Here is a 24,367-nt window from a genome sequence, read left to right as displayed (position 1 = left end):
TGGTGAGAATAACAATTCCTCAGTGAAGATTCAAGAAATAAATGTGACAAACACTGTTGCAGAGGATGACAATCTAGTGTCAGGAGACATCTACTTCTTGAAGAATACAATGGACTCAGCTCTTCTTACAGCATCTGATGGAAATGCACTGAGTGACTGGATTATAGACTCAGGGGCATCACTTCATGTGTCTCCAAACAAGGAGTGGTTTACCTCTTATGTGACCACTAAAGATCATGTTCGGCTAGGCAATGGGCAGACATGTGAGATCTTAGGTGTTGGAGATGTTCAATTGAAGTTTCAGAATGGCTCTTCTTTCACGCTGAAGAATGTGAGACATGTTCCCGCAATTACAAAGAGCTTGATCAGCACAGATTTACTTGATGATGCTGGCTACGTCACCATTTTTGGACAGAACATGTGGAAGATATCCAAGGGTTCTATGACAGTAGCACATGGAGTAAAGTCTGGAGGACTTTACATGATTTATGTATCAAATGTCTCTAAAAATGTAATCAATGTAACCGAGCAGCCCAACGTTTCTTTGTGGCATAGCCGGTTAGGACATATGTCCCAGAAGTTAATGGAAATCTTGTCTCGTTCTGGTTATTTGCCTGGCTTTTCATTTAATGATTTTGAATTCTGTGAACATTGTCTGTATGGTAAGCAAACACAGCAGCCACATAAGCATAGAAGTAGTAGAAGAGATACACAGTTGGCACTTGTTCATAGTGATTTGTGTGGACCTATGCCTAACCTATCTCTAGGGGGAGCTTCTTACTTTATGACATTTATAGATGATTACTCGAGGAAAGTATGGGTTTACTTTCTCAAGCACAAGGATGAAGCGTTTAGTGTTTTCAAAACGTTTGTGACACTTGTGGAGAATCAGAGTGGCAACAAGCTTAAATGCTTACGCACTAACAATGGTGGAGAGTATGTTTCAAAGGCCTTTCAGGACTTTTGTGAGTCAAAAGGTATAAAACGTGAACTTACTGCTCCTTACAATCCTCCTCAAAATGGTGTTGCTGAGAGGATGAATAGGACCATACAAGAGAAGGTCAGAAGTATGTTGTCTAATGCACAACTGCCAAATGGGTTTTGGGTTGAAGCTGTATCAACAGCTGTTCATCTTGTAAATAGATCTCCTAGCAAGGTTTTGCAGAAGGATTCAGTGCCAGAGATGGTATGGTCAGGCAAAATGCCCTCATACAAGCATCTCAGAGTCTTTGGCTGTGAGGCATATACTCACGTTCCAAAGGAATTTAGGAACAAACTTGAGCCAAAGAGTAGAAAGTGCATCTTTCTAGGCTATGGTAATTCTGGTGAGATGGGGTACAGACTTTGGGATCCCGAATCCAGAAAGGTTGTCCGCAGCAATGATGTTCACTTTAATGAATCCAAATATCATTCTAAACCAGAGAGGGTTGAGGAGATTAGAAGAGTTGTCTTCCAAGAAGATGGACCTGCACGTGCAAGACAAAATGTCAGGTCTCAAGAGGAGCAAGGACAGGATAGAGTGGAACCACAGGTTGTGGCTGAGCCTGAGCCACCTATTGTGCGTAGATCTGGACGTGCCACGCGACCTCCTAATAGGTTTGTTCCATCTATGAACTATGTCATGTTGACTGATTGCAATGAGCCTTCATGTTACAAGGAAGCAGTGCAAATGAAGGACTCTGGGAATTGGCAATTGGCCATGCAGTCAGAGATGACAGCTCTGCATAAAAACAAGACATGGAAGCTAGTTAAATTACCACAGGGAAAAAAGGATCTACCTTGTAAATGGGTTTACAGGTATAAGATCACCGCTCATGATAGTCAGCCAAAGTACAAAGCAAGGCTTGTTGCCAAGGGCTTTAAGCAAGAACAAGGCATTGACTTTGATGAAGTCTTCTCTCCAGTGGTCAAGATGACTACATTGAGATGCTTTCTTGCATTGGCTGCCATATTAGATTTGGTGTTGCACCAAATGGATGTCAAGACAGCGTTCTTGCATGGTGATTTAGATGTGGAAATTTACATGCAGTAGCCAGAAGGGTTTGTTGAGAAAGGCAAGGAAGATTGGGTATGCCAGTTGTTAAAGAGTCTTTATGGCTTAAAACAATCATCGAGGGCATGGTACCATAAATTCCACAAGTTTATGCTTTCTCAAGGCTACAAATGTAGTGAGTTCGATCATTGTCTATATACAAAGAAGGGTAAGGATGGTAGTTGGCTGATCCTTATTTTGTATGTGGATGACATGTTGATTGCTGGCAAGCACTTGGAAGAAATTTCAGCTTTGAAGTTAAAGATGGCAAAATCGTTTGACATGAAAGACATGGGTGAGGCAAGTCATATACTTGGTATGCGCATTGAGAGAGACAGATCAAAGAAGTTGATTTGGTTATCTCAAACAGAGTATATTGACAAGGTTTTGCAACGTTTCAATATGGAGAAGGGAAAGGCACTGAGTGTTCCATTGCCACCATATGTGAAACTTAGCAAACAAGAGTGTCCTCTGTCTGAGGAAGAACAGGCTGAAATGGATAAGATTCCATATGCGTCTGCAGTGGGTAGTTTGATGTATGCAATGATTGCTACCCGCCCAGACAGTGCATTTGCAGTGGGAGTAGTAAGTCCATACATGTCAAACCCAGGCAAGAAACATTGGGAGGCAGTGAAAGGAATATTGAGATACCTGAAAGCTACAAAGAGTATGCGTATATGCTATGGGAGTCAGGAGCTAAGTGTAAAGGGTTTTACAGACTCAGATTATGCAGGTGACTTAGACAACCGAAGGTCTACGTCAGGGTATGTCTTTACATTGGCTGGTGGAGCAGTATCATGGCGTTCTAGATTACAAGATTGTGTTACTCAGTCTACTACAGAGGCTGAATATGTTGCAGCATCAGAGGCATGCAAAGAATCAATTTGGCTTAATCGACTAGTAACAGATTTGGGAATCAAAGAAGAGATGCCTGTGTTATATTGTGATAGTCAAAGTGCTATACAATTGGCTCGCAATCCAGTTTATCACTCAAAGAAAAAGCATGTGGATGTGAAGTATCATTTCATCAGGGAAATGCTCGAGAATAAGCAACTTCAGCTTGTCAAAGTTCACACCACAGAAAATCCTGCTGATCTACTTACAAAAGGACTTCCCTCAGAGAGCTTTGCGCACTTTCGCAAGCAGTTAGGTGTAGGGTAGTACATCACTTCTGTACATCTCTTGTATATAAGCTTGTATAGTAGCTTCTCTCACACTTAAAGTACCACATTGGACTTTAAGTGGGAGGTTGTTGGGGTATAAAGCCCAATGTGGTCGCCCAGGTAAGTGGGCGGGCCGCCAAGTATGTACACATATTCTTTTGTAAAAACCTAATAAGAACTCAATATGCTCTACACACTACAGTCGAGCGAGTTCACCATATCGTCGTGCTCTTCTTCTCGCACTCTCTCTCGCGTCGCACTTCCGCTCGTACTCCTTCACAGACCACCGCCTGCTCGATTGCCACTGCTCACACACTCCACAAAACCACCACACGATGCACACCTGTTGCCATGGCCTGTCTCCACCCTTACACACGCACACAACCACTCAATCTCACTCTCTCACTCAAAACACCATCGGTCCGGGGCGGCACACACTTCCACATAGCCGGCACTGGAGAGAATCATGAAAGCAGGAGAAAGAGAAGGGGGGAAGGGGAAACCACAGCAAGGGAGGCAACAACGACTCAATTGCACTCACCAAACACTTACACAAACTCACATCGCCATCACCATAGCCATTTACACAAGAAAAATGCAAAGGGCTTTGACAGGCACACTCCTCTGTCCAAGAGCTCCACTTTGCAGGCTTCCAATGGGCTCCATAAGCCAAGAAAAAGCTAAGAAGAAGCCCCTAATTTGATCATTTTTTTACTTTTATAGGGTGGGGGGTTCAATTTGGGAAATTGTCCTCTAATTGGTCCATGTGGCACCTTTTTTTGGTATCTCTTGGGAAGGGGGCACCGCCTTTCTTCATCTGCTCTCTTTCTCTCTTTTGCTCTTTGGGGGGGGGGGGGGGGGGGGGCATTAGCCACGTTGCTATTGCCCCTTAGGCTCTTCATTTTTTATTTTTTATCTTTTACCCCTTATGGCCTCAACCCTACACTGCTCCATTTTTTACTTTGACTCTCCCTTTCCTCTATCCGACTCCTCTTTTGACCTTGGCTTCCACTTTGTCCAGACATTCCCTAGCTTGGTCCATTTGGCGTTGCTCCTTTGGTCTTTGCCGCCTTCGAGCTCGGACTCTCTCTCTCTCTCTCTCTCTAGCTCGCCTACCCTGTTGTGGGACCTTCCCCTTACCTGAGGGGGGGAGGCAATAGCGATGTCGCTATTGCTCCCTCTCTCTCCTTTAAAACATCGGGGCCCCAACAAGGGGCGCGGGAGTTGCCCCCTATCGGGCTTGCCACGTCATCTCTGTCGCGACCGGACCTCGCTGCCGCACGGGCGCGCTACTGCGCCGGCATTCCTCCAAAACCGCGCGGGCGCACCAATGCAGCACCGCCGAACGCCACACGCAGCGTCGAGAACGGACACTGCCGCCTGCGCCATATCCAAGAGCTTGCGGAGCTCTCGCTCCCCACACTCCATCACACAACCTCAAAGGGCCCAACGGCCTGGCCTTTATACTGCGCGCCTCTGGCTTCTCTCTCCGCATGTGGGGTTTGTACCCCGCCACATGGCAATGCCTAGGTCCATCTCACTGTGAATGGCCTCCAAGGATTTGTAAAAAAATGCTCATTCCCATTGATTCTATGGGCCACTTTATCATCCTGCCATTTTCCACTGAAAAGGCCCGTGACCTGAGCACAAACTCCATCCGATTGTCTAGGTTGTCGGCTTCAATTCCCCCCGTGCTCGTCAAATTTCAACCTCCCTGGGTCCGCTATCCAAGGCCACAGAAACCCAAAAAAAATCATCTGCCAACCTTTCACTGTCCAAGGCTTCCGACTTCATCTTCCTGTATCTGGCCAACCAAGCATCCGATTGACGCGTCGTCAATTCGTGCTAGCTCCACATGACTCATTCTTCCACTGAGAACCTTGGTGAGGCAAAAAAAAACGCCAGATGGCACATTTCCCCGTGCAGTCAAATGAGCACAAACCTGGCTCCCAGAAAATCTTCAACTGACCATATCTTGCTATCCAGAGCTCCGATTTGCAATCCGAGAAGACAGGCATGCTCCACAACTCGAGCACTACACATGTATATACTGTCATCAGCCTGGGCCACCTGTCCCCAGCTGCCCTGTCCGTCGGGGATCTGCAACACCTTTTAACTTTAAACTGTAATCTCTTGCACACCGGGGCTCCGTTTGACGAGCCGTCTAGACCGGCTTAGAAAGCACACTGAACAGCACATTCTAGCACGTAAAACCCACATCTCAAGCACAGAAGGCCACCAACCTGCTTAGCTCTTTGCAGCACACCTTTGGCCTAAAAAACCGCTTTGAACATACACCTCCGCTATCCTTGGGCTGCCTAGGGCCTTGGTACCTGCCCTAGCCTTCTGCACTGCACTCACATGTTATCTCTGCCTGGCATTGACCATCTCCTAGCTCGGACCAACTTTAGTTGCACCAACGGCATCCGTCCGTTTCTATTTTTGGTAGTTTTTGTTCACATAGAGCTTGTAGGTGATGTATGTACACTGCAAAGATCCAAACACACTTGCTATATTCTAAACCCATATTATGCATATTCTAGAAGCATTTAGAATCAAAGGCTCCACACCCAGGGCTCCAACTCCCTAGTCAGATATGTTCATGTAATGGCTACCACGTAGAAGCATATGTACATAAGGTACCCTTTGGCACTTGGTCCCATGCATATAAATCCATGCTAACTAAGATCACACATCATTTCAAATTATGGATGTGCCACGGCATGACACCGCTCAAGGGACAAATCCCAAGACATAAGTCCTTATGACTATGCAAAAAATCAACACTCCACACTTGCAAGAGGTTAAAACAAAATCCATTGATATCGATAACTATAGGCTTCAACCTCCATGTATGACACAACAAGTGTTGCCCCAAGGGTTGAACCTACTATAAAACAAGCTAAGTATGAATGGGTTTCCAAGTCTTCATTGACTACTTCTTCTACTTCTCCATCTAGTTCAAAAAAGAAGCCTCATAAAAAGCGCAACCAGACTCACAATCTTAAGGTTACTTCGCATTGGATACCTAAAGCATTGCAAGAAGCCCAAGGTTACTATGACAAAAATTGTCAAATATAGGTGCCTTAACATAGGTTGATTTATTCTCCATGACTTGTGAGAGACCTCCAATCAACTCCTACATTTCCAATATAAAAATGAATGAGGTAAAGTAAACATTGTGGATCATGTGACACAAGACCCCAAGTTAATGCCGTTATCCAAAAGCAATCATTTTCTTCCATCAAGCTCAAAGAAAAGGAAAGTCAATTGAAGCCTCTAGTTCCTCGTTTTCTCATCAATTGATGTCAAAGCTTCTACAACGTCACTCTCTACCACTTTACTTTCTTCTACAAACATAGAAAAACACACATTGCCTACTGTAAATTCATCATCCGATCAATATTTCATGTTTGTTCATGGGAGAGTACCTTACTTCCCTTGCAACGTTCTGTTGCACCTAGGGTCATTAAAACATCTTTGCCCAAGTCACTACTTGTTACAATTGGACCAATTGATTTCAACGAGTGAAGAGTTCATTTCAAAAAGTATGATCTACCCAAGGAAGGTGGGGGTTCCTTACTCACACATGCTTCATTTGGTTGCTTCCCTCTTGACCTTCCCTCCTTGACCGCATAACTTTCGGCTTTCAGGGAATGTGTATGTATATTCTTATACTCAAACATACCAAAAACAAAAAATTAGTAAAAGGAGCAAGAGCGACATAACCACGAGGGGTTATCACACTTTGAAAGAAAATGTTAGTTGTTGTCTATGAACCCACTAATGCTACATGTGTGCTTGCATATATGTTACTTATGTCTATAGATTAGATGAGCCCTTTTCTTTTTCCCACTCATGTTGCTCTTGGAGGTATGTAGTGCTTTGTTGTGACTCATTATGCAGCAATGGTGAATGTGGGAATGGCTTTCAAATGTAGCTACGTGAGAGATCCATCTTCTCATTAAGTGTACTACTTTCTATTCTTTTGGTTCTCCACATTTTTGTTTAGTCTTAGGGTCCAATAGCTACATGTACAAAAAGCTATGGTCCTTGACATAAGTTGCGGTTGACTTGGAAGCTCCAATAGCAAAGTATATTTTAAATAGCATAGTACATTTTAGGAAATTTCCATTACAATATCTTTTTTTGTAACCTCCATAGAGGGTTCTAGACCTGAGGAAATTTCCATTACAATATCTTTTTTTGTAACCTCCATAGAGGGTTCTAGACCTGTCACCCCCTCATGTGGTTCTAATGACTTCATATCATGAGCATTTTTTCCCTTTTTTCTTGTAGTTCCATGGCTTGAGAGCCGCAGGAGCCTTTCACCATCAGTTTGCCAACATACATAAGAGGCTACCATGGCATGAGAGCAGCACAAACAACCATTTTACAATACACAGCAGGCTGCAGCTACTAGAAGCGTGGTGCTTCAAGCTTGGAGTGGTGTAACGGCTCTCTCTCTCTCTCTCTCTCTCTCTCTCTCTCTCTCTCTCTCTCTCTCACACACACACACACACACACACACACACACACACACACACACAGAGCACCACAATGTGGGCTCCCATGCCACTCTCATCACCACAATTTTGGAGCATCAAGAATCACTCATTAGCCACACACATACTTCATCACATGCAACTTTGGTCCCATCCCATAGGCCATATTTGACCTCCAAGGAAGATAATAATCTCTCTCTCTCTCTCTCTCTCTCTCTCTCTCTCTCTCTCTCTCTCTCTCTATAACAAAAAACGCAACCGTTTTTTGACCTAGTAGACAGCAGCTCACTCTTTTGATCATAACTTCTTCATCCGAACTCCAATTTGGGAGATCTATAGCCTCGATCAAAAAGCACAAAGCGCTCTACACATTAATGTAAAGACATAAATTTTCAGAGTGATGGAAGGTGTTTTTGTAACAACATTTTCGAAGTGAACGGGTTCAAGGAAATTGACTCTCATCTCTTATTTTACATACAATGTCTTCCGGCACTCGCAAGGGTTCTTCTTCTTCAAAAAGGTCCACAATCATTGTGAAAAATGATCCAAGATCTCCTAAGTGTGGAGATAGCAACACAACCACCCAACCAATGACATTGAAAACCATGATCATGGCATACTTGGTATCATTGCAAGAGACCGTAAACAAACAAGGTGAAGACTTACGAGCATTTGCAATGGCGAATGGCACACTAAGGGTACTTGTGGTTGAGAATGAGAATCTCAAGAGGACACTTGAGATGCAAAAAACACATTTGATGCAACTTGAAGAGGAAATCAAGGAATGTAAACGCTCTCTTGTGGACTTGAATGTTTTGAAAGAGCGGATGAGAAAAGTAGAGCATGACCATGTATTGAAAGAGGAGAAATTTGACACCATGAGCCGGGATGTATGTGACATGAAAAATGTATGCACAAACAAGTCTTGGGCTGATGTATGTGGTAGCAATGTGGTTTCTAATTCCTCACTCATGCAAGATATGGCTCAAACAAAGAATGTTGAGAATGTGGATGTGGAGGAGTTGAAGGAATGGGAGCGTCGTTCCAAGAACATTGTTATTTGTGGAATTCTTGAAGAGAAGCTAGAGACACCTCCTTCTCTTGCCATTATTATTGAAGATTTCTTCAAAACCCACTTTGGCATGTCCGGAGTTATGGTCTATGGAGCACATAGAGCGGGGAACCAAGGAGCTCCTCGCTCGAAAGAACGGCCAATTGTATGCACCATGCCAGATGAGACCAAGCAAAAGATTATTCTTGATAATAGTTGAATCTATTTTAGGGATACAAAATGTTTTGTATGTGCATATTGCACTATTAAGCAACAAAATATGCGTTGCAAGGCATATGAGGAAAAGAATAAGAAAAACAAGGAGATCTCTCATGAAGAAAATGTGCCCAAGGAGGAGGCAAGTCCCTCGAGAAAATAGGGATGCGTGACCTTGAGACCGAGTTACAATTGAAAATATGATTTTGGAATTTTAATGGATACCCATGGAATGCGGGGTTTGGCATTAATGAACTAACAAGCAAAGCTGATGTTATACTTCTTTTTTGAAACTTGGGAGCATGATACACAAAGGATTAACGGCTTGGAGAATTACAATGTACATTCATTGATGTGGTCAAAGAATCTTAAGAAACAAAGAGGACAAGGAGGGGTAGCATGTATGGTTAAGAAAGGATTGGAAGATTTTGTATCAATTGTGAAAGATAACAAGTACAAAAGTTATGTATGACTGAAAATTATGAGACCAAAAAGAGCACCCATTTTTGTAGCCGGTTGCTACATTCCTCATCATGATTCTCCCTTTTATGCTTGCATGGATAGAGATCAATCATTTTTTGATTTATAAGAGGACATTGCTTATTTCAAAGGTGAAGGTGATGTTATTGTATTTGGGGATATGAATGCTCGCACAAAAACATTGCAACATGATACTCAACAATTTGATATATATGCCATACATTTCAAGGGAGTTGGAGGAAGTTCACTTGTATGATCGTTCTTCAATGGATGAGAAAGAGCCGGATCACTATGGAAAGCTACTTTTACACATGTGTAATAGCACGGGTATGCTCATTGCCAATGGTGTATCTTTGTGGAGTGGAACCAATGGATTTACATGTAGAAGACATAATGGAGATAGTGTGATTGACTATATGCTACTCTCCGAAGCCATCATGTATCGCATAAAGAGTTTTACGTTTGACCAATGGACCCGGAATCGGACCATCGCACCTTATGTATTGACCTTTCATGTGGAGAAGCAACTAAGCATGATAATCTCAACCAAAGGAAAGAGAAATTATCACTATGTATGGATTTCAAACGGGCACCAATATACATTGAAATGGTTGAGCAAAAATTATGGATGAAGAAGCTTCAATATGATGCACCATTGAAAACTAAATGGAAAGCTTTTAAGAAACTTATTTGTTCTTGTGCGGAAGAATGCTTTGCTATAAAGCATCTCCATGGTATCAACAAAGATAGATCACGCAAAAGGTGGTTTGATAAAGAATGTCAAGATGCTCGAAAGTCCTTGATAAAGCTTGATGCAACTATGGACAAAGGCAACTATCAAAGTCATTTGCATACATACAAGGCATTGATTCAAAAGAAGAGAAGAAGATGGGAAGTAAAGCAACAACTTTTTCAAGTCCAAGAAAAGGCACATGCATGTGGAAGATTTTGGAAAAACTTGAGGGGTAAGCGGGTTGAGAATTTTGGTAACTTAAGTCTTGTGGATATGTACACACATTGTAGGAAATTATATGAGCAAGCAAATGCTGAAAAAAATGCCATTTTATGGTTTAGTCCCATGTATGCCCTCTTTTTTTACTATTGAGGATGTATGCGGTGGGCTTGAAAAGTTGGCCACTCGCAAAGCAGGAGATCTTCAAGGTATCAAGCCGAAGATGATCAAATGGACGGGAGATTTTACCCATGAATGGATGTGTGATATGTTCAACCTTGCACTTCAACATGGTATGCCTTATGATTGGAGTACTAATTGGGTTAATCCTTTGCACAAAGGAGGGGATGTAAAGAATGTAAATAACTACTGGACTATAATGATTGGGTCTCTTATGGCAAAGTTGTTTGGGTGCATAATGGAGATGAAATTGAGCGATTGGGCTGAAGATAATGACAAGCACACAAAGGGACAAGTGGGTTTTTGTCGATGCCATAGCACCATTGATCATCTTGTTACTCTTCATGTTCTCATGGAGGAAAGTCGGTTGGAAGGTAAGTGATTGTATTGTTGCTTTGTGGACTTTAAGAAAGCCTTTGATATGATTCCACGTAACAATTTGTGAAGAAGGATGGAAGAACTCCAAGTCCCAAGTGAGTTTATGGTTGTGGTTTTTCGAATCTATGAGAAGGTGATTTGTCAATTGCGCATGGAAAGAGAAATTTCAAAAAAAATTCCTTCGATGCGAGATAGGGCATTGGGGCAATGGAGAAGAGTCAAATTGACTGTGCACATTATGCTCAATGCAAGTTCAAGAGTCTGAGTACCCCACACTACTAGAGTGCTCAGCTTTTGGTCACATCCGAACTTGCTTCTCTCACATTTTCAACCATAACTTAGACCTACACACTTTTCTCTCCCAACCAAAGTGTGGGCTCTCCATTGCGACTCTCATCACCACAATTTTGGAGCATCGAGAGTCACCCATTAGCCATACACAAACTACATCACATGTAACTTTGGTCCCATAGGTCATATTTGGCCTTCGAGGACGATAATAGAATCTATCTATCTATCTCTCTCTCTTTCTCTCTCTCTCTCTCTCTCTCTCTCTCTCTCTCTTTGTGCTTATGTCTTACAAGAACTTGAATTTCATAATTTACTACATTCTCTCTCTCTCTCTCTCTCTCTCTCTCTCTCTCTCTCTTACATTCTGTATATTTAAGTCTAAAAATAGATGGTTGTTGGTTGCAGGTTTCAATGGACCCGTATGAATTCAACAAGAGATAATGGACATGCATTCACAACCGTGTGAGAATCTCCCAATGAAATTTAAAATTGAAACATACAAATTGCTAGCATGGAAGCTAGAGAACATTTACGTTCATATTGGGCTTCCAAGAAAAGAGAGCACTGGGTAAGAGAACCAACATAAAAATTACAGGTCGATAAAGAATGTTGAAGCAGATGAGACCACAGTGCTGAAGATATGCAAAACTATTGTTGCTTGCTTTCAGAGGCAGGCGTGAGGTTTGGACATAGCAAGCCAAAGAAAAGTTCTCTAAAAACTCATGCTCCAACCTTGTATCGGTAGGCTATAGGATGCATTAAGTTAAATTAGATCCAGAGTACTTGCAAATGTGAGGCACATTGTAACTTAGATTAAGCAGTCTCAATCAACAGATGAGATGTCTGTCAAGAGCTTCACAATCCTAATGTTGATAAATTCAAGGGATGGAGCCCCCGAGGATATAAACTTCTCTTAAGTAGCAAGATATCTTGGTCTTAATCGACAAACTTTTCTACAAACTAAGCTACATTTGTCTAGTGAGAATGAGGATAGGCTTCCTATCTTCATATGTCAGATAGGTTGCTAGACTACAGGCCGTTTAATAGGACATATGAAGGATGTTGTTGTCTCCTTTTGGATTACGGAGACTGTAATGTAAACAACATTTATCCATATAAGTCATTTTAGTTATTTTGCAAAGTAATTGAGATTCTCAATTTTGTGAGTCATCATGAGTTTATCAAAGCAATCGGATTGAAAATCGGATTCAAAATCTATTTATTTATGATCTTTCTTTATGTGGAACAATAGGTTTATGTGGGAACATAATCTATGTGTGAAGAAAAAGCTTAGAGATAGTATTTTTAGGAAAGAAAAAGAGATGAGTCAAAATTAAGATACTTCTTTCTTTCTCTCTCTTAAGATAGAATGGGAACTTGTACGTATAGAGCTTTTGAAAAATCGCGCAAAGGATTCGCGAACATCACCAAAAAAAGAAATTAAAAAATTTAGAGCCGCGAGGATACACGAGCTTTTCCCTCTTCTATTCTTGAAACCTCTCAGTATTCTTAGCACCCCCCTAGGGTCTATATAAAGGACCCTCCTCCTCTCACTTTGAACACACACATCTACAAAAGCGGAAGCTCTCTTGCAACGACGCACCGGAGGAAGCCTCTCTCCCTTAACCTCTCACCTTCAAGCTATCTCCATCTTCAATGGTCACCTTGCCATCTCCCGGTCTCTGAACACACTCTCTCTCTCTCTCTCCAACAACGTGCTTTTCTTTTCTCTATTCCGAAGCTATGGCTCCGAAGCGTGTAACGCGAAGTTCTAAGGACGCCTATGCCGTTGCACCACCAAGGAAGGTGGGAAGGAAGGTGTCTACGCCGAACGTATCTCATGCGAAACCATCAATCGAGAAGAAGTTGAAGCCGTCCAACCTCCAGCATAGGAGATAGCCGCACGCGCTCCAAATCCAGTAAGACAAATTTAAAATTCTGCATTGCTATTCATGTTTGACTTGGAAAGCTAAGTATAGGCAATCCCTTAAACTATCCGAGAAACGTGATTCTATCCCAAGAGACAAGCATATGTTTTCATAGATTAGGGAAAGAACTGTTTGATAAACTGTCACTGTTTGTTGAATCGTTATTGCTTTATTGTTTGATAGGCTGTTACTGATTGATATGAAGAATTGGTTGATCATGTTTGAAAAATCATATAAAGAGAAGAATTGTTGAAAGAATCTATTTTGTTCCTCGCGGGTAGCGAGATGATTCCGCGGTTAGCGGAGATTAAGTTGAGGTTATCAACTCTCTTTTATTCCTCGTGGTTAGCAGGATGCCTTGTGGATAACGAGATGCCTGGTGGTTAGCAAGATGCCTCGGGGTTAGCGGGATGCCTCGCGGGTAGCAGGATGCCTGGCGGTTAGCAAGATTCCTCGCGGTTAGCGAGATGGGAAGGTTGCACAATTTACGGTTAGTGAATAAATCCTTTGCAAAGGCTCTGTTGGTTAGATAGAGAAAGTCCGCGGGTAGCGGCAACTTATGAGAAATTGAAAAAGTTATTTTTGTTAAATAATAGGGCTGTTTTCATTAGTCCTTGTTTGAATTGTTTTGGTATTGTTTAAAGGGCTATATAAAAGAACCTGTGTTTGGAATTAATTAAGGAACATTGTTTGTATATGTTAAACAGTGTGGTAAAAAGTGTGAGTGTGGGGTGGAAAGTGCGGGCTGGTTCAGGTTGCCAGTCAATGATGGGTGGTCTCGATTAGTCGAGAAACTCTCCACTTCCTCTTCTTAAGAGAAGTGAAATTAGAGACTCATTGTGCCATGAGACGAGATGGCCCAAATCAACGTGACACAAGATTACTATTTAGTTTATACTAAGTCTCATATCATATTTATTGTTTATGGATGGCGGCCGTGCCTCTTAAACGTGGAGAAAAAGGCGTTGTTTATGGATTATAAATATGTCAATGGGATTTCATCTTTATATTAGGAGACAGCTTTATTAGAATCCTAGATTTATCGACTTGGCTTGTGACGTATGACCCTTATAACCACGTAAACGATGGATAGAGGACTTCCTCTCTTTTGTTGCTCGTATCTCTACTTTGTGGAACAGAGTAGGGTGTCGTCAATGGAAAAGGAGAATAAAGGAAGGCCACCTATCAAAGTCGTCCCAATCTTCTCGAGGTTGGGGACCTCACAATTGGTACAGAGCTTAGGTTAAAAATATTTAGTTGGCTACTTCAAGATTCATCATGTGTATGGTTTTCTATACCCATTATCGGACTCGTAGAGATATTACGTTATGCCGATTGACGTGTACCATAATTATGGTTGAAACCTCTATTATGTTTTTTCATGGAGAGATCTTTTGTAGACCCCTATATGACATTTTGATGACTTTATGATTAGAAGATTGAGTTGTTTTCTACGAAGAAATTGTTTGACTAGTTAAGTCATGTAAGTGAGTTTTTTGTGTGGATTCAATGAGCCATGACTTGTTAAGTCATATGATTGGATGACCCATGATTGGTTAAGTCATGTGATAGAGATAATCATGACTGCTTAAGTCATATGATTGAGTTTTGACGGATTGGATAAGTCATGATTGGTTAAGTCATATGACTAAGTTTTGATGGATTGGTTAAGTCAAGATTGGTTAGGTCATGTGATTGAGTTTTAGTTAATAGGATAAGTAATGATTGATTAAGTCATATGATTAAGCTTTTAGTGGACTGGATAAGTCTAAGTTTGGAAAGTACCCTATTGATTTGAGTTATTATAAACATTGATGTACACTCAGGGGAATCCTCAAATCACTTCTACGTTGGAAAAACCTCGTAACGATACTATCTATATGGATATTCAGGAGAAGAAGTTATTGTTGAAACAAATGCAACCACCTTCTTTTAAAGGAAAGGGTGATGATATTGAAAAAGATGTAGAAGTATGGATTGAAGCTATGGATGATTACTTCTCTGCTACAAGGACCACACCTGCAAATCAAGCAATGTTAGGGATGTTTTGTCTTTCAGGGGAAGCAAAATTATGGTGGAAACAACATTTTCGTGACATGGGAGTGTTGGAGAACTCTCAAAGTTGGTGGGAGATCAAACAAGCGGTGAAGGAAAGATACTTACCTCTTGTCCATAAAGCGATAAAGATGAATGAGTTCTTGAGCTTAAAACAATACAATTTATCCTTGGAAGAGTACTACTCAAATTTTGTAAGGATTATACGTTACACACCATCAATGACCATAGAGCAACAGATAGCTCGCTTTTGCCAAGGTTTAAGAGAACCAATTAGCTCGCAATTGGAAGCCCTGAAGCCTACCACTGTACAAGATGCCTTACTACGAGCTAAACCTTTAATGAAGGAACAAGGGATTATAAGAAGAATCGAACAGAATCAAAGATTCAATGATAGACAACCACAAAGGGTTTATGCCACTACTGCACAAGATTCTCGACGCTTGAATGTTCGATGCTTTGAATGTGGACAGTTGGTACATTATCGGAACTCTTCTCCACAACTGACTAATGGAGCAGTAGTAGAAAGTGAAGCAGACTAAATACATCACCCTTTTTGACATAATGATGGTCGCTAGTAATTAGAGTAGAAGTATCTTCACTTTTCCTCGAGATGAGGACATCTCGAATCCCTAAGTTGGGGAGATTGTAATGTAGCCAACATTTATCCATATAAGTCATTTTAGTTATTTTGCAAAGTAATTGAGATTCTCAATTTTGTGAGTCATCATGAGTTTATCAGAGCAATCAGATTGAAAATCGGATTCAGAATCTATTTATTTATGATCTTTCTTTATGTGGAACAATAGGTTTATGTGGGAACCTAATCTATGTGTGAAGAAAAAGCTTAGAGATAGTATGTTTAGGAAAGAATAAGAGGTGAGTCAAAATTAAGATACTTCTTTCGTTCTCTATCTCAAGATAGAATGGGAACTTGTAAGTATAGAGCTTTTTAAAAATCGTACATAGGATTCACGAACGTCACAAAAAAAAAAAAATAGAGCCACGAGGATGCGCGAGCTTTTCCTTCTCCTATTCTTGAAACCTCTCAGTATTCTTAACACCCCCCAAGGGCCTATATAAAGGACCCTCCTCCTCTCACTTTGAACACACACATCTACAGAAGCGGAAGATCTCTGGCAATGACGCACCGGAGGAAGCCTCTCTCCCTTAACCTCTCACCTTCAAGCCATCTCCATCTCCAATCGTCGATGTGCCGTCTCCCGGTTTGTGAACACACACTCTCTCTCTCTCCAACAATGCGCTTTTCTTTTCTCTATTCCGAAGCTATGGCTCCGAAGCGTGTAACGCGAAGTTCTAAGGACGCCCATGCCGTTGCACCACCAAGGAAGGTGGGAAGGAAGGTGTCTACTCCGAACGTATCTCATGCAAAACCATCAACCGAAGAAGAAGTTGAAGCCGTCCAACCTCCAGTACAGGAGATAGCCGCACGGGCTCCAAATCCGGTAAGACAAATTTATAATTCTGCATTGCTATTCATGTTTGACTTGGGAAGCTAAGTATAGGCAACCCCTTAAACTGTCCGAGAAACGTGATTCTATCACAAGAGACAAGCATATATTTTCACAGATTAGAGAAAGAACTGTTTGATAAACTGTCACTGTTTGTTGAATGGTTATTACTTTATTGTTTGATAAGTTGTTACTGATTGATATGAAGAATTGGTTGATCATGTTTGAAAAATCATTTAAAGAGAAGAATTGTTGAAAGAATATATTTTGTTCCTCGCGGGTAGCGAGATGATTCCGCGGTTAGCGGAGATTAAGTTGAGGTTATTGGCTCTCTTTTATTCCTCGTCGTTAGCGGGATGCCTCGCGGTTAGCGGGATGGGAAGGTTGCGTAATTCACGGTTAGCGAATCAATCCTTTGCAAAGGCTCTGTTGGTTAGACAGAGAAAGTCCGCGGGTAGCGGCAACTCATGAGAAATTGAAAAGTTATTTTTGTTGAATAATAGGGCTATTTTCATTAGGACTTGTTTGAATTGTGGGCTGTATAAAAGAATCTGTGTTTGGAATCAATTAAGGAACACTGTTTGTATATGTTAAATAGTGTGGTAAAAAGTGTGATTGTGGGGTGGAAAGTGGAGGCTGGCTCAGGTTGCCAATCAAGCATGGGTGGTCTCGATTAGTCAAGAAACTCTCCACTCTCTCTTCTTAAGAGAAGTGAAATTAGAGATTCATTGTGCCATGAGACGAGATGGCCCAAATCTGCTACAAACGGAGGCGTGGAATTCCCTGCAAAACACCCAAAGATAGCATACTACAAACCATAGAACATACTAATCAACATACCTGGCAACCACATAGATGCATAATCGCGAGATACACGAACAAAAAGAGACAGAGTGCGAGAGAGAGGAAGAGAACATGCGCAGGCGCACCTCCCAGAGCGGAGTGCTACTGCTGGCACAGTGAGAGAGAAGAGAGGAGAGATGAAAAGAGCAACGCAGACACTGGGTGCAATCTCCCCCCGTGCAAGAGTGACCATTTCCCTCTTGCACGTATTTGTTTTATAGATTTCTTAAATGGTCAAATTGGTTACAAACTGGCCGGCCAGTCATAAATGGCCAAAGCTCATAAAAGAGCACTTGAATAATAAAATATACAATATATATATTTCCATTCGTATAGGCTTAGCTTGGTCTAGTCTTTTCCACCTGTCAGCTGCAATAAATAATAAAATATCAATTCTATAACATACCTCTCCGTTGGAAAGCAATTGTCCTCAGTTGCGAAGAAAAAAATCTGCAAACAATACTTGTCAAAAACAATGATTAGAAATCTGTATCAAATAATAAAAGAAAAATACATAAAATTAGACAATATTGCTTATGCCTGCCCCCGTCATCCACATACTACCTATTCTAGTGTCCCATACCACTAGAATAAGTAGTATATGTCATATCCTGATAAAGCAGGATATCATTGGTCACACTCATTATTGTATAAATCAATTCTTATCAATCTCAAGTTCACTTCTATAAATACTGTCATGACAGAAAACATCATATACCAATTACAAATCCAATTTCAAATCCAAATCCAAGTATCCTTCATTTTCTATACCCGGGTAACAAAATCATACCAGTTACAGTGGTGGCCAGCCACTGCAGCATGATTTCGTAACTGGTGTTGCCTAAATCGACGAATCTACACCAATAATATGTGCTGCTTAAATCGGCAAATCTGCATTTGATATTGTTTAAAAATCATGAATCTGTAATGTATCAATGTGCTGCCTAAATCGGCGGATCTGCACCAAGATGAGTATCTACACATTACCTAAATCGGCGAATTTGTGTGTCCGTGATCAATGGACTAAGCTAGGCATACATAAAAAATATAACATTTATCACATGTGTGAGACCAATTTGGGGCATGTTTGAGTAGGAGGATACTTACAAAGTGTTGTTTACTATCCCACAGCACCTTAACTCATATAAGTAACTGCATAGCTTAATGACAAATCATCTCAATGAAAATTCCTTATTGCAATACCATTGGAATCCATGAGCTGGAGGATATTTTGTATCTGAAAATGTACGTACTTGTGTGTGTGTGTGTGGCGAGCTATAATGGAAGGAAACTCAAGTTGAATCAGGGTGGTCTCACAAACAACCTTTGTATACAGGGTAAAGAGATGTGCATTTAGTAACATGCACCAAAGTATGTGTTAGATTGTACCAACGTAGGTGGAAAAACAATATGCCCTGGTGTGAGATGGAAATTAGTATACAACAAAAAAGTGCTAAAAGAGAGTAGTAGTGTCATGTAAGCTAGAAATCAATCTGAGTATATAAGAGATTCAAGACTAAATAGTGAGTTTAATTACACATGGAGGATTTGCCTTGCTGAAGACGATATATGACATGATGAGAGGATTGAAAATACTATAAATAAGGAAATAAGTTTGCAATAGGAATCCACGCATTAAATATTTTATTAAATTGTAGACTATGTTGGGAAAATTGATAATTAAAATACCTATAAAGCAAAATGATAAGCTTAAGCTAGCCAAGATGAGTAAGTGTACTTGTAATTTCTCTTTGAACAAGAGCAGTAGGCACATCTAAGAGTGTTGGTCCAGTCTTGTGTGAGAGGGTTAGTATACACAATTAAAACCAAGTATTAAATGATAGATGAGTGTCAATATTTGATTTGTAAGAATCAAGGGAGCTAACATATAATCCGGTGCAATATGGTGAGTGTACATCAACGCAGAAAGGGACAAAGTCCAAATTATGGTATCTATAGTTCTTTTGAATTATTAGACACCAAACAAGGTAGAAAAGAGTATGAAGGTTGTCATCAAAATCATTGGGTTAATTTCAGTGAAGACAGATACTTGGATTCCCTTAAGATTTGTGGAAACATAGTGATGCTAAATGATGTGATATAAGTAACAATGAAAAGTCTCACAATGAGTCATCTAAATATGATGAAAATAAGAAGTTTAGCACCAAATTGTAGTTGCCATAAATGTTAATATATACAGAATAACATCAATTTATGAATAAGCAGTGTAAAGTTCACAGAGGTTAGCTTAACATTAACTAAAACTTACAAAAATTCAAGCAAAAGAAATCAAGGTGATACTTTTGAATTTTGGATTTTTCATAACTAAAAGTATGACATGTCTTAAAGGTATCAGTCATAAGGTTGTTGGGATGAAGAAAAGATTCATAAATATTAGGTTAGAGGCTCATGATTGAAAAGATATGGTGAAAGGATCAATAATCTCTTACCAAAATTACTATGTCAGTTATGTGAGGTAGCTAGAAAATTAATGTCCTTTGTTAGAACCCGTTAATACTGCTTAAGTAAAGTTGCGATGGAGGTTAGCACTTGAATGATGTTACCGTCTTGTCAATGGCTACAAACTATGATTATTACAAAGTTTGTTGGAAATCCTAGAGAGAGAGAGAGAGAGAGAGAGAGAGAGAGATTGGTCTGTTTATGAGGGTGTGTGCATGTCATTCTAAGGATGCAGAGAATAGCTGACATCATGGATGGTTGGTGACGTGTTGGCTTGACTGCTCGAGTCCGGCTTCTTCGCTCAGCTCCGAGTGTTCGATGCGTGGTGCTAGGGAGTATCGTTGGGCGCAAAATTGTTTCGACTATGACTATATGAGCACCTTTTGCTACATGTTGTGCAATAGCTGCGTACTCTATGTATTGTACATATTGTTGTTGTACCGCTTCTACTCGCACAATGACAAGGAGATAGAAAGCCGATATGGGGTGGTGAGGGTTTGTGGCCTACATGGGAGAAGCCGAGCTTCGTGCCGGGAGGTGGTACGTTTGTGCCCTCCACAACACCACTAAGATCATACTCTCCTTTTGCATAAAAGCCTGGGATCTCTTACCACCGAGGAGGAGAGAATCTGATTATTTACACCCTTCCACAATACCCTTGATTACATGTTCTACCAGGTCAACATCAAGTTGACTTGCTGCAAAATAGTCCAAGAAAAAAATTCCAGCTTTGCACCAGATGTCCCAAGTCATTGACACCCATAGCAACCAAATCTATCCCTATGGTATCATGTTTTCCCATCTCAGAAAAAAGCTTTATTTTTATTCCCACACCATCTGTACTAGCCACAGGATTAGAATCACCAAGCGGAAAAAAGCCCACCAAAGCCACCAATGCCAGGATCAATGGCAGCTATTCTAAGGACTAGCTCAGTGCCAGCATCGATGTCAACACCCGCATCATATGCTGGAAGGCAAGAAGGGAGATTCTGCAAACCTTGGGGAGATTATGGTCTTGTTGTGGAGAGGCACTCAAGCTGATGAGGGCTTCAAAGAAGCTTGGCAATCTGATTGTGGCGTACATCCTGATGCAAGTCAAAGGTCTACTTGTCCCCTCGGTATGGTATCTTCGAGTAAATGCAATTGAAGCGCAGGATCGCCTTCTTCCTGGTGACAAAACCGGATTCCTGATGGCTTTGTCAAAGTCCATTTACTGTACGCAGTCCTGCTTGGGGAGAGAGTCACAGAGAAAAAAAAAAAGACTGGGGCTCTAGTCGCTAAAGTGCTGCGTCAACTTCTGCCTCTGTAGGTAGCGCATGTACTGGGAAGGGGATGTGGAGGTGGTGCAATGCGGGCTGATGGTGTGAGGAGAATGTGCGGTAGCATGGGTCCGCTGAATATGGACTCGTGACCTTATACTGCAACACACCAACTACAGAAGGGCTGACATCGAGGTGTTGGCCTTGGAGCACATGCAGCTATCGGACATAACCAGACGCGGCCATGCAATCAGTTACCCAAGCTGGTTTAAGGCACTAGATTAAAGTGAGGATGGGCCGGGGGATGAAAGAACCACTACATGGGAGTGGTTGGCGGCCGTAGAGAGAGAGAGAGAGAGAGTTTTGCATGGCATGCGGATTGGTGTGCAAGTGCACTACAGCAACGAGGGGCGGAGAAAGAGAGAGTGCAACTCCTCTGCATGAGGGTGGTTGGAGTGGGCGTGTGTGCGCACCCATCTAGCACACGAGGGGTAGAGAGAAAAAGAGTGAGTGGATGGTTGCTAGCGGGCAAGAACTAAGAGAGAGACGGGCTTATACATGTAGATAAACCGGGCACTGTTGCATGGTGGTGGGCTATTGAATTGGAGAAGCGATGGCCACTCGAAATGGTGGTTTGTGTAGTAGTTGTCATGCATATTGTTGCCGGTTGACACAGTCCTCTAAGGTGCAGTCCAACTTAATATGTAGGGTGGCATCGTCTGCTACACATCAGACGGAAGTAAACCGCTGCTGCCACTGTTGCTGTCGCTGTGGACAACAATCTAGCACTTTGATGATTGACTCTACGTCAGGTACAGGTTGCATAAAGCATTCCCGACACAAGCAAACTATAGAGGAAGATAAACAAATGTTGTCTATAGAGGAAGATAAACAAAAAACGTTTGCTTAAGGTTATAGCTCTAAAAAAATTTGTTGGGTGGTTTCTCACGAATTAAAATCGCAAGACATAGAATTATAATTTTTGAAAACCAGAAGAAAACAAGAGCACTTAGCTTTTGGTTATCCAAATCTGCAATCGCTGGAGCGTAGCCTCAGCTCTAATACCACTGCTACAAACGGAGGAGTGGAGTTTCCTACAAAACACCCGAAAATAGCATACTACAAACCATAGAACAGACTAATTGACATACCTGGCAACCACATAGACGCATAATCACGAGATACACGAACAAAGAGAGACAAAGTGCGATAGAGAGGAAGAGAACATGCGCAGGCGGACCTCCGGGAGCGAAGCCTGGGGGATTCACTCTATATACAAAACGGGACGCCACCTGCGAGCGGACAACTTTGATAAAACCCCCATATACGACTTATATTAGGAAATATGACCCCTTTGATAAAACCCCTATATATGATATTAGGGAATATGACCCCCCTTTCTACGCTTATACGAAAGTCAATGCAGAAAACTATCATACCCCTATCTTACATATAAAATTTAGGTCTCACATTATCTAACTAAGTAAAACTAGTCAAAGAGTGTGTAGCATAGTGACTGACAATGTACTAAGGAACCATTTTTGTTCATAACTAGATGTACCCTTAATGTGTCTTAGTTTGACTTTCAAACTATGTACCAATTCAGCCTGCACTCTAGCTACTCGTCCAATTTTGACACATCTAAATTACTCAAAAAACATGGTTATAAAGTTGTGTTAGGTTCTTCGTGTAAATTTGCATCTATACAAACTCTTTATAGCTTTCATCCCTCAACAAATGAATTATAATAACAAAACAAGCAATTGATACAAAGCAGTGTTGGTTCTTGCATGTATCTTGGTAGCTATTGACTCACAAGTTTCAGGGAAGACTCTTTTGGGAATCCATGATTTTCAAACACAAATAATTCCTTTCATTTTCTCCTTTTCTCCCTTCCCCTCTGCCCCCCTAAATATGATACCCCCTCCCTTATTTTTGAGCTTAGGAGATAAATTATTGGAGGCCTACCCCTAACTTATACGCTTATGTAACTTGTAGAAACAACCCCCTCCCTTGCACTTACGTGGTGCAGTAAGTTTTCCATGGTGAATACCCCGGGTGAAAGAGTGACCATTTCCCTCTTGCACGTATTTGTTTTATAGATTTCTTGAATGGTCAAATTGGTTACAAACTGGCTGGTCAGTCATAAATGGCCAAAGCTCATAAAAGAGCACTTGAATAATAAAATGTACAATATATATATTTTCATTCGCATAGGCCTAGCTTGGTCTAGTCTTTTCCACCTGTCAGCTGCAATAAATAATAAAATATCAATTCTATAACAAAATCAACGTGACATAAGATTACTATTTAGTTTAGAATAAGTCTCATATCATCTTTATGGTTTATGGATGGCGGCCGTGCCTCTTAAACGTGGGGAAAAAGGCGTTGTTTATGGATTCTAAATATGTCAATGTGATTTCATCTTTATATTAGGAGACAACTTCATTAGAATCCTAGATTTATTGACCTGGCTTGTGGCGTATGACCCTTATAACCACGTAAACGATGGATAGAGGACTTCCTCTCTTTTGTTGCTCGTATCTCTACTTTGTGGAATAGAGTAGGGTGTCATCAATGGAAAAGGACAATAAAGGAAGGTCACCTATCCAAGTCGCCCCAATCTTCTCGGGGTTGGGGACCTCACAGAGACGCGGTTTCCCCGAGCAAGATGGGCATATGAAACATGAGAATTGGGATGTGCAGCATCCAATCCATTTGCTAGATGAGTCTCGGGTATATTTTCATTGCATCCAAACGTGTGTTCTAATATACATAGGTCAAAACTTAGATGTGTTATTTGCTTATATGATGCAATGATTGCTCCATATTGCCTGAGTATTTAAAGTTATGTGGGTGCTACTTTTACTTATGACTTGAGTGCTTTGAAGGTTTTGTGAATTTAATGAGCAATGGAGTTTGTTAATGTACTTATTTCTCCATATTGCTATGAAGTATGCAGCCCAAATGTTTGCTTTAAATCAATGCACTTAGGCTTGATATATTATTTGACTGCTTGAAAGATGTGATCACTACAAGATGTCACTTAAATTCCGACGCCAAATTACCGGCATCAATGGCAGGTGTCGGTATATGTGTAGG

General features: G+C 41.1%; 1 protein-coding gene across 3 annotated transcripts in view; it reads left to right on the top strand.

The window, feature by feature from the left end:
* The window catches only part of LOC147445914 (uncharacterized), a 109,412-nt gene that overhangs the window by 73,512 nt on the left and 11,533 nt on the right, over nt 1-24,367 (top strand). Inside the window, exon 4 of one of the 3 annotated variants that reach the window (XR_015189822.1) lies at nt 13,529-13,666. The exons of the other annotated variants lie outside the window; for them this stretch is intronic. The gene's annotated coding sequence lies outside the window, so the exon portion shown is untranslated. The remainder of the gene's footprint in view (nt 1-13,528; nt 13,667-24,367) is intronic. 3 annotated transcript variants of the gene reach the window in all.

Source organism: Adiantum capillus-veneris, chromosome 12, assembly GCF_014529385.1.
Source record: "Adiantum capillus-veneris isolate H3 chromosome 12, ASM1452938v2, whole genome shotgun sequence".
In the NCBI taxonomy this organism is placed as follows: domain Eukaryota; kingdom Viridiplantae; phylum Streptophyta; class Polypodiopsida; order Polypodiales; family Pteridaceae; genus Adiantum; species Adiantum capillus-veneris.
This window is presented reverse-complemented; position numbering and strand designations above follow the sequence as displayed.